This window comes from Magnolia sinica, chromosome 6, assembly GCF_029962835.1.
Source record: "Magnolia sinica isolate HGM2019 chromosome 6, MsV1, whole genome shotgun sequence".
NCBI lineage: Eukaryota > Viridiplantae > Streptophyta > Magnoliopsida > Magnoliales > Magnoliaceae > Magnolia > Magnolia sinica.
This window is the reverse complement of record NC_080578.1, coordinates 69,392,409-69,407,066: the sequence shown is the minus strand read 5'-3', so window position 1 is coordinate 69,407,066 and position 14,658 is coordinate 69,392,409. Positions and strand designations below refer to the sequence as shown.

Here is a 14,658-nt window from a genome sequence, read left to right as displayed (position 1 = left end):
GCCATCGCTGATGATGGTCTAAGAACATTTGTATTATGCGTAACATAGTGTATTAGCTTAGCGATGATAGCAATTTTGATCAAATAAGCTTATATGAGCGATTGATGATGACAGCGACAGTTGCTAATTTTGGCGATAATCATCGACGTTTGGCGAATTTGGCGATAATCATCGACATTTGGCAATAATCATCGACGCTTAGTAGCAAAGTTTGTACTTTTTATTCGTTCTCATGGGGGGGAGTACATGACTTTGTCCTTCACAGCTCTTTTGCTCATGAAGATAGAATATAAGGCTGTGCCTATGAAGGTTATTTCATCATTTCATCTTTTCATCTGTGATTGCCCCCTTTTGATATGGAAGAATTATCTTGATAATCTTCTAAATCAAAATTTCTCCTATTGTCAGGAGTAATATTTCTTGATGAAGCGAGAATTGATCGGTATACTGATGCCTCGTCCATCTTGATCTGTCATTTTCTACTCTCCATTGGAGTAAACTTCAGTTATTACATACGGTCTGTCCCATTTAGGGTCAAACTTCCTGTTTTTCGAGTGACTACTATCGGCCTTTTCAACATCAAAACCAAATCCCCTTTCCTGAAAGATCGGTATTTAACCTTTTTATCGAAGGTAGCAGAAACTCTGGCTTGATATAATTGTAAGCGCTGCTTAGCTACCAGCCTTTTTTTATCAAGCAAATTCAATTCTTTCAACCGTATCTTTGCATTTTCGTCATTTGTAATTGATTGATGCACTGCTACCCTTAGTGAATCTACTTGTATTTCGATCGACACGATAACTTCCATACCATAAACTAACGAATACGGGGTAGCCTATGTCGTTGTACGATGCGTCGTTCTATAAGCCCACAGAGCTTCATATAGTTTTTCATCCCAGTCATGCTTATTCCCGCTCATCGTTTCTTCAGTATTTTTACAATTGTCTTATTGAATGCTTCAGTCAGCCCATTTGCTGGTGGATAATAGGGTGTTGAGAATGACTGATGAATCTTGAATTTCTGACATAACTTCTCCATCCCCCTGTTCTTGAAAGGAGCATCGTTATCTGTGATGATTCTCTTTGGGATATCATGGTGATATATTATTGCACACCAAATGAAATTAACAACATCTTTCTCCTTAACGCTTCGTAGTGCAACTGCTTCCGTCCAATTGGAGAAATAGTTTGTTGCTGCTAATATATACTGTTTCCCTCTAGACAACGATGGATTTATGGGGCCAATGACATCAAGTCCCCATGTGGTAAAAGGCCAAGAAGTGGTTGACTAATGAAGGTCTTCAGGAGGTATATTTATGATGTCCCTATCGATTTGACACTCGTGGCACCGTTTCACGTAATCTATTACATCTTTAAACATTGTCGGCCAATAATATCCCATCTAGTGCACTCAGTGGAACAAATTCCTCCCAACTTGATGCACCCCACATTCCCCAGAATATGCCTCTTATGGCACTTGGCTTGCCTCTAGCATCGTAATAACATTTTATTATAAGATCTTTTGTATAATTCTTCATTACACAAGATGAATCTTTTCACTTTTTGCTTATTTTGCGATTTTGCCTCTGGATCGTCTGGCAGGATATTGTACTTGAGATAGTTGATGAAAGGCTGACGCCAATCATCTATCGTCACCTCTAAGCATGATACAGGTAGGGCTTCCATTGTTTCACCAATTATCTCTGCCGTAGGCAATAATCTCCTTTCTTCGATTGTTACTTGCAGGGGGCTTCGATCTAGGCAAGATAACACTGCCGCTAGACTAGCCAGAGCATCGGCTTTTACATTCTCATATCGTGGTATATGCTTAACTTCAACGTTCAAAAATTTGTCTAATAAATGCTACGCTCTTCAATAGTATGGCATAAGTTCCAGTTTCCTTGTTTCAAATTTCGTTGCCACCTGATTTATGGCCAGCTTAGAATCCCCGTAAATCTGCAGGTGCTTTATTCTTAGTTCGCTAGTTATCTCCATCCCGATGATAAGGGTATTATATTCAGCTTCGTTATTCGTACATGCCGTACCTAACGTGAAAGAATAAGGCAACAAAATCGCCCTGTGGGCTAATGAATATTACTCCAGCACTTGCTCCCGTCACTCGAGCCACCCCATCAAAGAACATTTGCCACGCTTTAGGCAATTCTATCATCATGACTTGTTCATCTGGAAATTCATCGAAAATATTTTCGCAACCCGTCACAGGATGAGCTGCTAGAAAATCTGCCACTGCTTGTCCTTTTACTACTTTCGCCAGCTTGTACGTGATCGCATACTCTGACAATAATAACATCCACTTTGCCAACCTTCTTGACAACATCGGCCTTGTCATAAAATACTTAATGGGATATGCTCAAGATATCAGAGTTATGTCATGTGACAAATAATAAGGTCATAGTTTCTTAACTGCAAACACCAGTGCCAAGCATATTTTTTTGATAGGCGTATAGTTGCATTCTGCACCAATCAATGTTCGACTTAAATAATAAAGTGCTGCTTCTTTCCCATCTTCATTCACTTGTGCCAGTAGGGCTCCTAGTGAATTCTCATCTGCTGATATATATAAAATGAGGAGCTTTCCTTTCATGGGAGCTATTAATACTGGAGGCTGTTTCAACAATTCTTTTATCGAATTGAAGGCATTCTGGCAGAATTTATCCCATATGAATTCTGTTCCTTTCTTCATCAGATGAGAAAACGGCTGACATCTACCTGTTATGTTTAAGACAAAGCGGCCGATATATGCTAACTTGCCTTGCAAGCTTTTAGCTCTTTCAACGTTTTCGGAGGAGGCATATCTTGAATAGCTCTAACTTTCTCTGGATCTATTTCGATACCCCCGTGTTTCACCATAAAACCAAGGAATTTTCCTGACGATACTCCAAACGCACATTTAGCCGGGTTCATCTTCAACTATTTCTTTCTGATTTGGCAGAAGACCGATGCCAAATGTTCACGATGCTCCTCATGATTATTTGAGTTGACTACCAAGTCGTCCACGTAAAACTCAACATGCTTATGCATCATGTCTTGAAATATGTTCTGCATTGCCCTCTAATATGTTGCTCTTACATTCTTGAGACCGAACGGCATGAGCTTATAATAATATATCCCCAATGGAGTTCTGAAAGTTGTCACCTCCTCATCTTCAAGCGTCATTCGTATTTGGTTGTAGCAGGCGTAACCATCCATAAAGGACATGACAGCATACTGCGTGGTATTATCAATTAACATTTCGGTTATCAGCTTTTAGACATGCTTCATTCAAATCTTTAAAGTCGACGTAAACCCTAATCTGCCCATTCTTTTTCTTCACTAGGACTATATTTGATATCCACTTGGGATATTAAACTTCTCTGATGAATTCCACCTTTATCAGTTTGCTTATTTCCTCTTCTATCTTAGGAACCAGATCTGGGTGAAATCGCCTCTATGTTTGCTTAATGAGTCTTTTGTCTTTAGAGATATTCAACCGATGCATCGCTACTGTCAGCTCTAGACCAGGCATTTCTGCATACGTCTAAGCAAAGACATCTTTATTTTCTCTTAAGAGATTAATGTATCGATCAACTTCTTCTTCTGATAAACTGGCACTTATGAAAGTATTTTGCAGTTCTTCCTCTGTTCCCAAATTTGTCTCTTTCAAGCTGTCAATCATCGGTTGCCCCCTGTCCTTCATTTGCTTTGGAGATGTCTCGGGCTTGCTGATTATATCAAGGTCCATTTTTACTATTTGGTCGGCCATCACTGTATTCACTAAAGATTCTGCCCCCAGTCCTCGGAATTTTTCTCGCTTCTTTTGATTAGCTCCAATTGGAATCTGAATTCCTTTTCCATAATTTAAACCAACAGGTTCTTTATGGTCAAAGCCCATTTTCTTCATGATTTTTCGACTTGTCAAGCTATATCTCTCTAGTTCTTTGGGCGTTAAGTTTCCATTTTCCACTCTATTGCTAACTGGTTCATCTTGTTTTATTTCTGAGGGAGCATAGAATTTGATCGACTCTGGATACCTTGCACTGGGTTTAACACAAAACCTTTTTGGAATGAGGGGAAATAGCGTACTCTTCTCAGCATATGGAAGTGGTACTGTATAATTTGATTGCAGAATCTCCAATTGTTCAGACGATAGCAACGTTAATGGCGATTGCCCTGGTTGTCGCAGATGCTTCGAGACAATATAGAGCTTCTTCTTCGCTTTCTTTGTTACAGGCGACTTCGTTCCTTTTTCTTTCACTATCTCCATGCAAGCATTTTCTTGGTTTTTGTTCTCATCGTTCTCTCTCTTCCTTATTGGCAAATGCATCATAATAACTCACATATGTGAAGAAAGCTTCAACTTCTGTATATGGTCTCACATTGGCTAACACTTTATGTTGTACCCCATCACTACCAAAAAAAGGACCAACGCTAACGGTCTTGTTCTGATTTCCTTGATGGCTCGTAACCATTGGAATCGCCAGTAGCTAATAGCCGTTGCTATATTACAAAATCCGTCGCCAAAACAAAGTGGTTTTTAATGGTGGACGTTTAATCACTAAAATTTTCCTTTCGTGTGGTCCACTTGAGATTTAGATTTTTCTCATATTTTGGTTCAAGCTCTAGAATGATCTTGAGAATAGGATAGATGGTGTGGATAGAGCACATACATCATGGTGGGGCCCACAGAGCACCAACACTATCCACCTTGCCAGTGGCAGCATCAAAGCGCATCAGGAAGCAGACTGCGCGTCCGGAAGCAGATTGCATCCTTCCTCGCCCGGACGATGATTCGTCCAAGCAGGGCTATGTGGGGCCCACCCCAATGTAAGGATTTTATCTACGCTGTCCATCCATATTTACATATCATTTAAGTGTTTGAACTCAAAAATTAGGTAGAATCAATACTTAAGTGGACCACAAAGTGGGGATTGAATGCCCACCGTTAAAAACTTCTTGGGAGCTATAGAAGTTTTGGATCAACTTGATATTTGTGTTTTCATCTCATCCAAGTCTACATGACATTGTGAATAGGTTGGATGGTAAAAAGCCATCACGGTGGGGCTTAGAAAGGTTTCAACACTGGATGTCGTTATCACTGTTGTTTCCTTTAGTGTGGCCCAGTAGAGTCGTGGGCTTGTCTCATTTTTAACTTTATAACGTAAAATAATACGAGAAAATGGATGAATGGAGTGGATGAAATCCCTACATCATGGTGGGCCCAACGGAGCCCTTCCCAGACGAAACATTGTCCGGGGGTAGGACGCAATCCATTGCCAAAGCCGGCTGGTGTACCACAAACGCCCGCTGGTGGATTGAAGTCAGCAAGTTCTGTGGGTCGCATCATGAGGTATGTGTTATATCCAAGCCGTCCATCCATTTGGTAAGTTCATCATAAGGCTTGAACTGAAAAATAAGACAAATTTAAAAATAAAGTGGATTACACTGCAAAAATCGGCGGTGGATTGAACATCTACCGTTGAAACCCTTTTGGGGTCACAGAAGTTTCTGATCAGTATGAAATTTGTTTTTCCCCTTCATCCAAGTATTTTGACCTAATGAACAGATTAGGTGGAAAATAAACGTTATTGTGAGCCTGCGAATTTTTTAACAGTGAAAATCATTATCCCCGCTGCTATTTTTGGTGTGGTCCATTTGAGTATTGAATATGATTCATTTTTTGGATATTGCTCTAAAATTATATCTTAAATTTTATGAATGGTGTGGATATAATAAATACATCATTGTGTGGCCCATGTGACTTTGATCCTTTTTGAACGGTTCGTAGAACTCGGATCTCGAGAAGCGTCAGCGCTCGTCTTCGCACGACGCGTATCTCCCTAAAACAGAAAATCAAAGCGCTTGTCCCTCTCTCCCCCCAAAATCAAAAAACCTCCCCAAATGGCCAAATACAAGCCTCTCTCCCCTCTCTCAGCCGTCTCTCCCCCCAAAATCAGAAAACCCCCCAAATCCCGACCCCCCTCTCTCAGGCAAAATAGGAAAAAGAGAAGGCATTTTCTACGGATCGTCCAAAATCCTCGCATTCCAGAGCCGCTCATCCAAGATTCTAAGGTATTTTCTGCTGATCGGTGAGAGAATGTAAGAATTAGCACTATTTTCTCCAATTTCTGGCATTTATTGTTCATACGCCCGTGATTAGATCGATTTTCGGGCGATTTTTTTTTTCTTTCCTGTCGTTTTGGTTTTTATGGCGGATCAGTCCGTGGATGTGTGGGTATTTTAGCAAGTCGGTTTGTTTCTCAGTCCAACTTAGTCAATTTCAGTAGCTTACAAAACCTTCCATTTGGATGGACTGTCAAGCAAGCATCGCTTCATGAAAAATCAATTGGATTTTGAGATATTGTTGATTTCCCGCCTAAATCATCGGGTGGGATGCAAACAGGCTGCAAAAAGGGTTTCAGATCAAAACGAGGGTTTCATCTCGGAACCCTGGTTTTGACAATGCATCCAAACAGGCCCTTAAAGCTACCATTTGCATTATACGTCGGTCAGTAGAGGTTTCCTAAACAATGAATAAGAGAAACTTATTCAGCTTCCTTCATAGCATACATGTGACAAGCGTCTGGGGTGATTCAAGCTATTTTTCTGGTCAGGTGTCCACAATCAGCAGTTTAATTGTCAGATGTTTGCCATGTGTTCCATGAGATGGCTGCATAGTATTTATGTTAATCAAGCTTGCATATTAGATTCCTCCATAGATGAACACCATTTGAAGGTCATCCGTCACTGATATGTAGTGATTGCCTTTTCTTTTGAAAAGAGTAATGCTACTGCAATTGGCCTGATGAGAGATTGAAGACGTGAATCGTGGCAGAACTGGCAATGGGGCACACTTGTGAGGCACTAGCCATCATCGGGTGGGGCTGAGCATGAAGATGGCCTGGAACATAAATCAAGCCATTCCACTCATCTGTTGTACCACATACTTCATGAAAAACAGATCTTTAGAAAGAAAATAGTCAATGGCCTATAATTAACAGACGTGTTTGGCCCACCTTATGAGTAGACCAGCCTAGCTTTTAGGAGCACTTTCAGTTGGTGCTATTTTAGCACATATTCCACAGCTCACCTCGGTTGCAAAGACTAGAACCAAGTTACTCACTTGAAATGCAAGTCTTTATGAAAGAGAGATGGTTTGTACCCAAGACATCTCCTATTGCATCCATTTAATTAGTACTCAGCAAGGTGGAAGCCAGGAGAAGTCCATGAAGCTGGATCCCAAGCCAATTTTGTTTCTCCTTGTTTGTTGAGTTTCATAGAAAGTCCCCTTTGCTTTTGGAACAATTCAAGGATGCTTTGCTTTGTTTGATTTATTTTTATTCAAGAATTCCCATTTTCTATCTCGGATTATCAAAAGGAAATGGTTTATTTTTCTCCATAAAAAAACCATTTCCTCGGAAGGTATGCATTTTTATATTTGTATCCATCTGGTAACATGCACCGTTTGGCATTAAAAAAATAAAAATAATAAAAAAACCATTAATTTTTTTTTTTTAATTTGCAATGGACATTGCTCTTGCTATGAAAGTTGAGAATAGGTGTTGTCTGTGATGTTGTGAATGGTTTTGTGGATGATGGGTGGTTGTTGATGAAAATGCAGCAGGTGCATGTGCCCAGCTTGTCTTTGCACCTTAGATCATCAAGTCTCCATGATGAAGTTTTTTCATGCTATGTTGCTTTAGGCCTATGTAACCATAGTTGAAATAATGGTTTCGGATCACCTGGAGATTGAAACCAGTACAACTTGCACTGCCTCTTTCCATCTTGTGCAGCCGGAACTCCATATGAAAATGCCATTTTGTTCGGAGAATAAACTGGACTCCGAATGGCATATTTCATTCTGATGAGGTTCTTTTTCCTTTGGCAGTTGAAAGCAGCCGGTGTGATCATAGATTTCACCAACCCATATTTTTTAAATGTATCTGGTTTTTTTTTTTTTTTTTTTAAATTAAAAAAAAAAAAAAATTTGGCCGTTTGGATGTACAATTGAATAGAATTGCAATTTATTAGTCTAATGAAGAGGCATTGGCCAAATTGTGATTACTTTTGCTGGTATCCATGTTGATGCACAGAGATTCAAATTGCAATTACATTCTTTCAAGTCAGACTTGAAAGGAATGCATCTGCAATTTGAGGACTGCTTCCTCTTTATCAGTACTAGGAAATGTCGGTATTTCTCTCACTTCTCCTTGATTGGACTGAATGTCAACAATTTAATTTCATGTGCATCCAAATGCACCGTTATAGATTTGATAGATATTTCTTGTTGTAATTCATATACTAGATATGAGATTCTTGTTTTAATTTTCTTCTTGCATTGCAATACATGATTTGGATACGCCTTTTCCTGCACATACAACGGATTTTCTTCTTCAAGTTCTTATTCTGCATATAGATGTACACCAGGGACCGGTTATTTTGCCCAGAGTTCATGTTTTCTTTTATCCTTATATTGTGTATGGGAAATGATTTGATTGGACATGAGTTGCCCTGTAATTCCAACCATTTATTTGGGTGGGTCTCATTGTGGATTAGCTATGGAAGCTACTATAATCAAACAATCCTGACCATATCAGAGTTTTTTTTCCTTCTTATTTGTTATATATTTGCTGCTGATTTTTGTTTTTAAATATCCATTTTCAGCACAGAATATGGATTATTAGGATAATCCAATTGGTGTTTGTTTTAGGGTAATGGTGCATTTGGTTGCATCATGAAATTTCTTCATTAATCAGAATAATTTTGTGTGAACGCCCACTAAACTAATTCAGTAGCAGTCCACTCAATAAGCAGTCTGGGTCATGTCCTGGCCCAAGGACTGGTGGCATTGCTAGTAGCTCAATGAAAATGTACTAGACCAACCGAAAGCACTAATCCTGAAGAGGTGGTTTGATTTTGTTCTCTCCAACAGCTAATGCTTATGATTTCATACATCTGGGAACCAATTATAGGGTCATGCTCATTATCCAACATACAGCTGATGGTGCTTTCAAACATATGGACTATAGTTTGTTGATCCTAACCATCCATGATAAGGTCCATCCTATAGACAGTCTGGATCATCGAAACAGGTCCCCCATAATGCAAAATCCTGCATGCCAGCAAACAGTACATTTGCTTAGAAGCAGAATTTCCTGCAAAAGTCTTCACTCATTAGAGCATTGTCCAATCGTCTCCTCTCATGTATGTCCCAAAACACGACCAATCACATGAATTTTTGTTTCTGTTTTATGTAATTTCTTTCGGGGATTAATAACATGGAGTGGACTCCAATACGAGTTGTGGTGGAGTCGAACAAATGAGGGACCCACATGGTTTTTATAAGCCAATGCCTGCTTATTTGATGCATGAGATTGTTTGATGGACATAATCATGGTCCATTGCATATTTTCAGTTGGGCCCACTAGTTGAATGATATCGATTGGAGTCATTGAGATACCTACACGCTCTACTGTCATCAATTAGTACTGAATTATTGTATAATACCTTTAATCACCATGGATGCAATATATGCACTTTCTTGTTGCTGGCTTTGAGAAGAGTATGTATGGAATGGCAAACCGCTAGGATATCATTTCTTGGGAGATACAATTGGAAGCCAGTGATTGGTGTGAAATTATCACAAGTTTGTTCTTGAATGCAACACTCCCTTTTCTTCCATCTCTGATTTTGCAGCTGATTTTGCTCTTGCTTCTTTTCATCATGCTTTGTTTCTAGAAGCTGTATGCACTATGCATAGAACAATTCGCAGCCTCTTCTACATAATTATTTCAATTACTGCTCTTTTGAACTGAAAGTGTCACGGCATTTAAGACCTGCTGATTTTATTTTTCATGCAGCTGAACATTAATCCTTTGAAAGAGATGGAGCTGATTCTGTGTGGGGGTGAATTCTACAATGGTAGTAAGGTGAGGGCTTTTATGATCTTTAGAATATGAAATATGTTGGATGATTGTTTTGAATGCGATTAGTCTTTTTATTTTAGTGTTTTATTTGAAAGAGACGTGATGTTTCACTTAGTTACTGACCAAGTTTGTTGCAGTAGACATTTGTATATGGTAACTTGTATTGATATGATGTAGAAAAGTGTGAATGGAAGTTGATTTCAAGCCCTAGTAGCCCACCGCCTTGGAGTGCGCACCCAGCAGTTGCTTGGAAGAATCATCTCTACATTTTCGGTAAAATTTATGATGGCTCAATCATTGCTTCTAGTATAACCCATTGCAACTAAAGGGATAAAATGCTGTATTCTTTTGCTTCGGCTTTTACTGTAGGTGGTGAGTTTACTTCCCCAAATCAAGAGCGTTTTCACCACTAAAAGGTAACTTCTTGGAGCTAACATGCTCTTCTTAAACAGGTCCATCTATAATAACAAATGTCTGCCTAGGGTCTGTTCTCAACCTAACTGTACAAGAGCAACTAAAGATGGAATGGACATTCGGGATGGGGTAGTGCAGGATGTCTACCCCGGATATGTTTATTACTTGTTGGGATACTTGTTCTGTTTCCTCTACACAGATGATAGAAGAAAATGCGCGGTTATGAAATGATTTTGCTATACTCCAATATCTATTTCCCTGTACTCTGCTATTGTTTCTTGTTATTTGACAAGTCTTGGTTCCAATGCATGTGAATCGATTACATATTATCCAACAGGAAATACTTTACGTGGATAGATTGTGTGATGAAACCCGTGAGTGTGTTTACATAGATTTGTCTCTCTGTCTTTGGTTATGTTTCCTTACCTGTGCATGATTGTGTTTTAGGAAATAGAGGTTTACTCAACATACACTCTGCATACACACCTTTACCTGCAGCCCATTTTCCAACCTAGCACGTGTGGGGCAACTAACCCATGCATGAAGTGAGTACTGCAGATGATCTGGCACAAAATCAGGCCAGGTAACTGATTAGGTAGGCTGCACCTGTACATTGGTCCGTTATCAAGTTCTTTTAAAGTCCATTGTTCTTGTCCACCTTACACATTGGTCCCTTGTACATTGTTCTTGTCCATCCTGATTAGGGAAAGGATTTAGTTCTCGACATTGATACCAGATTTATAAAACCCAAGCTGTACATATTGCACGTGTGAAATCTGGATCATTCATCTATTGTGGCCCTTCAATGTATAAGCTGCGTACTGTCACCAAAGCACACTGATCAGATGATCCTAGCTGTGCTGACTGGAGGACTACTACCTACTGAATGTTGTATGTTGGTCGGCTTTTCCAATTGCCCATTTGTAATCATATAAGATTGTCATCAGTGGCTAGTATCATCAGGGTGGTTGGAGTTTTTGGGGTATGCCCCATTCACTTAATCGCTAAATAGATGAACAATCTGGATCTCATATATATTGCCACATGTACTAAGATATTGAGATATAAGTGTTGATAACCATGTGATAGCACCAGCCACTTTTCTAATAAAAATGCTTTTTGGGAAAAAAAAAAAAAAAAAGCTGAACCATGTCTACTATCCAATGCAGTGCTAATCGGTGTAAGAAAAGTTAACTGAAGCTTCTCATGTGTGGAGTCTCTGGTGATCTGGATTTGGGCACTGGTAGCACAAGTATCATTTGGACCACCCCCTGTATCTTTATTCCATATATGTTTTTTTTTTTTTTTTTTTGTTGTACGAATTTCAATTCTCTTTTTTCCTCCTTGGATGTATATATGCTGCCGTTAGGATCAGGATATAAGCTTAGCACTTGTTTGGGTGTTACCCAAAATGTGGACAGGACAGATGGACCAATTTGCAGGTGGGATGAAGGCCAACACTTCCATCTCATCTGGGATTTGGGGTCCGTAATGCTCCGCTTGGAGAGCATGGCTGGACAAACAGTTACGCGTCTTGACCCATCAGATGACTGGATTATGGTGTTACTTTACAACACACCAGACTTGAATACTTTTAATTTGCTCATGGCATTCACTATACCAATGGATGGATTCTTTATCATATCAGAAATGTTCTCTCCTGCTAATATTTGATTATAGGGGTTGATAGATTTCTTTGCTTGATTTGGTTGCAGATCAAGTTTCATGTATCTTTTGGTTAATACATTCAATCTTCATGAAGTTAGGGCGGTTGCATCTGTTGAATACATGTCCAGTATAGTTGCCAGTTTAGAGCCACTAATTCAATCCATGGATGGGCAGAGCCATTCAGGGAACCTGCTTTTGCTTTCAATCCATGGATGGGCAGAGCCATTCAGGGAACCTGCTTTTGCTTTCAATCCATGGATGGGCAGAGCCATTCAGGGAACCTGCTTTTGCTTGAACAGAATTGTAGAGGAAAATTTAATGTGCGGATGAAGTGGCGCAATGGAAGAGTAAGAGTGATTGTGAGCTCTCTCTCTCTCTCTCTCTCTCTCTCTCTCTCTCTCTCTCTCTCTATATATATATATATATATATATATATGCACACACGGAAACGCTCACCTGCGAATATATATATATGCACACACGGAAACGCTCACCTGCGAACCAGTTCGTACCTAATACATACAAACTTTTTTGAGAACCCATCATACGTGATGTGGATCCAAAATCTGAACCGTTCATGTAAAGCAGCACCTCGTGAAACCCTCCAGGACCAAGTTTTACTTTGATCTAGAAATTTGATGGGCCATGAAAAATTAAAACAGTTTCCTCCCTTGATTTGCGTTTCTCTTTGCTATGGCCCACCAGAATTTTAGATCAGGGTGAAAATTTCTCACATGAGGTTTCATGGGTTTCCGCATCACATGGACCGTTCAGATTAGACACCCATGACACGTGTGCAAAGGTGCACATGTGCGTAGGTGCGCAGGGGAGCATGACTCTCTCTCTCTCTCTCTCTCTCTCTCTCTCTCTCTCTATATATATATATATATATATATATATATATATATATATATATATCCTGAAATCTCTCTTATTGGTTGGTAATTGAACCTTCTAACATGTTTCAATTTGTGAAATTTGTTATTTAGTGTGAAGAGTTTCATATGGAGCAAGCAGGCATTAAATTTGTAGCCGTTTCTTCTGGTAGTGTGGTGATCAATCAAACCCTTTTGCCTAAGGTCCATGATCAATCAAACCCTCCCACACCTACGTGTTCAAACACACATACAAGTGCAGAAGCAGGCACACCTCTGCGTCTTTTACTGGGTTGATTCTAGTTTTTTTAATGAATCCCCTTCAACAGGTACAATTCAATCTCCAGCTATCATAAAAGGAACGGGTCGATAGGGAAAATGTTATACTTCCATTTAAACACCAAGGTATGCATACTGTAATTGCTGAACTTTTCTTGTTAAAAAATACTGATTGGCGTTGATTAATTAGAAATAGTCTTTATTCCTAATTTTATTATCAATTTTTATTTTTTGCTTTAACAATAGTTTAGCCTTTTTCTGTTTATTTGATATTTTCCTTCTTATCACTTTACATGAAAAAGTTTATAAATGATTAAAGAAAAAAAGAAGAAAAAAAAGCATTTCAAATGTTCACATGTATTGGCTAATTCAGCAAACAAACAAGTAGATTAACCAAATCATGATATTTTAAAAACCCACTCAAATTCTGCTTAAATTTTGATTTTTTTTTCCTTGTATTCTCTGTTGGGTGTTCATTGAATGGAATATGCCAGGTGGAATGGAATCATCAATGAAACAGTGGATCAACATAAACACCACTGATTTTTTATGAAACATTTACACTTGTGACATTGAATTCTTTCTTTCAATGCTATAATTTGAGTAAATACCAATGATTTTTAGGAAATATTTACATTTGAATTTTTTTTGTTTGGAATTTGGATGATATACTGAGTTTGGTTTCTTCCTTTTCCTTTTTATAGACTTACCTTCTCAAATAGGTTGGTTGGTTTAAGGCTTTGGAGAAATGGGTTATCTAGTTCTGGATAAGTGCGTTGATTAGGCAATTAATTATTATTATTGTTATTTTGAAATTTATGACTGTTGAAGGCGCCGACGGTTTTTGCCGTAGCCCGTCCAAAATGCTGACCGCGTTAACCGTCGAAAACGCCGACGGCTAAAACTGTCGCCCACAGCCGTCGGAAATGCCAGTGGTTTTAGCCGTCGTAGACACCGACGGCCAAAATCCGTCGGTGAGCAACGCCATGCCCTTTCCCGACGGACCGTCCGACGGATTTTAGCCGTCGGGAAAGGTCATTGCCAATGGTTTTTAGCCGTCGACATTGTCCTGTTTTTTGGTAGTGCGTCTTTGCAGTATTTGAAAAACCGGTGCATGGTAGAAGGTATAATGCCATACTAATGCATCCACAGTCTTCCCAGAAGGAGATTATGTAGTCACTGCATTTATAACATGGTAGACAACATTTGTAATTAGTTCTCCTATCTCCAGCATTATTGTGATCGTCCCAAGCACATGTTGTCCATCTTGATTAAAGCCCAGTATCATCATTCCGCTATGGCGTAGGTTCAAGCGTCGATAACCTAATTTACTAGCATTGTTAATGGCAACAGGTTTATAGTGGACCTGTTATCGAGCATTACCCGTTTTACTTGCTAACCGCGAATATGACCCATTATCATCAACAGCCTATTATGTTCCCCATCACAGACCAGGTCTTCATCGGAGAAGGCGATAACCAGCAGACAATCTTCTTATTT

The 14,658-nt window shown here is 39.3% G+C and overlaps 1 long non-coding RNA gene and 1 pseudogene across 1 annotated transcript; both read left to right on the top strand.

Moving 5' to 3' along the window:
* Nucleotides 1-5,908: 5,908 nt before the first annotated feature.
* On the top strand, nt 5,909-10,690 carry LOC131248839 (uncharacterized). Its single transcript, XR_009172484.1, has 4 exons — nt 5,909-6,068; nt 9,857-9,925; nt 10,063-10,195; nt 10,292-10,690. It is a non-coding gene; the product is annotated as an uncharacterized LOC131248839 (long non-coding RNA).
* Nucleotides 10,691-11,762: 1,072 nt separating this feature from the next.
* Nucleotides 11,763-13,692, top strand: LOC131249643 (elongator complex protein 5-like; annotated as a pseudogene).
* Nucleotides 13,693-14,658: the final 966 nt, after the last annotated feature.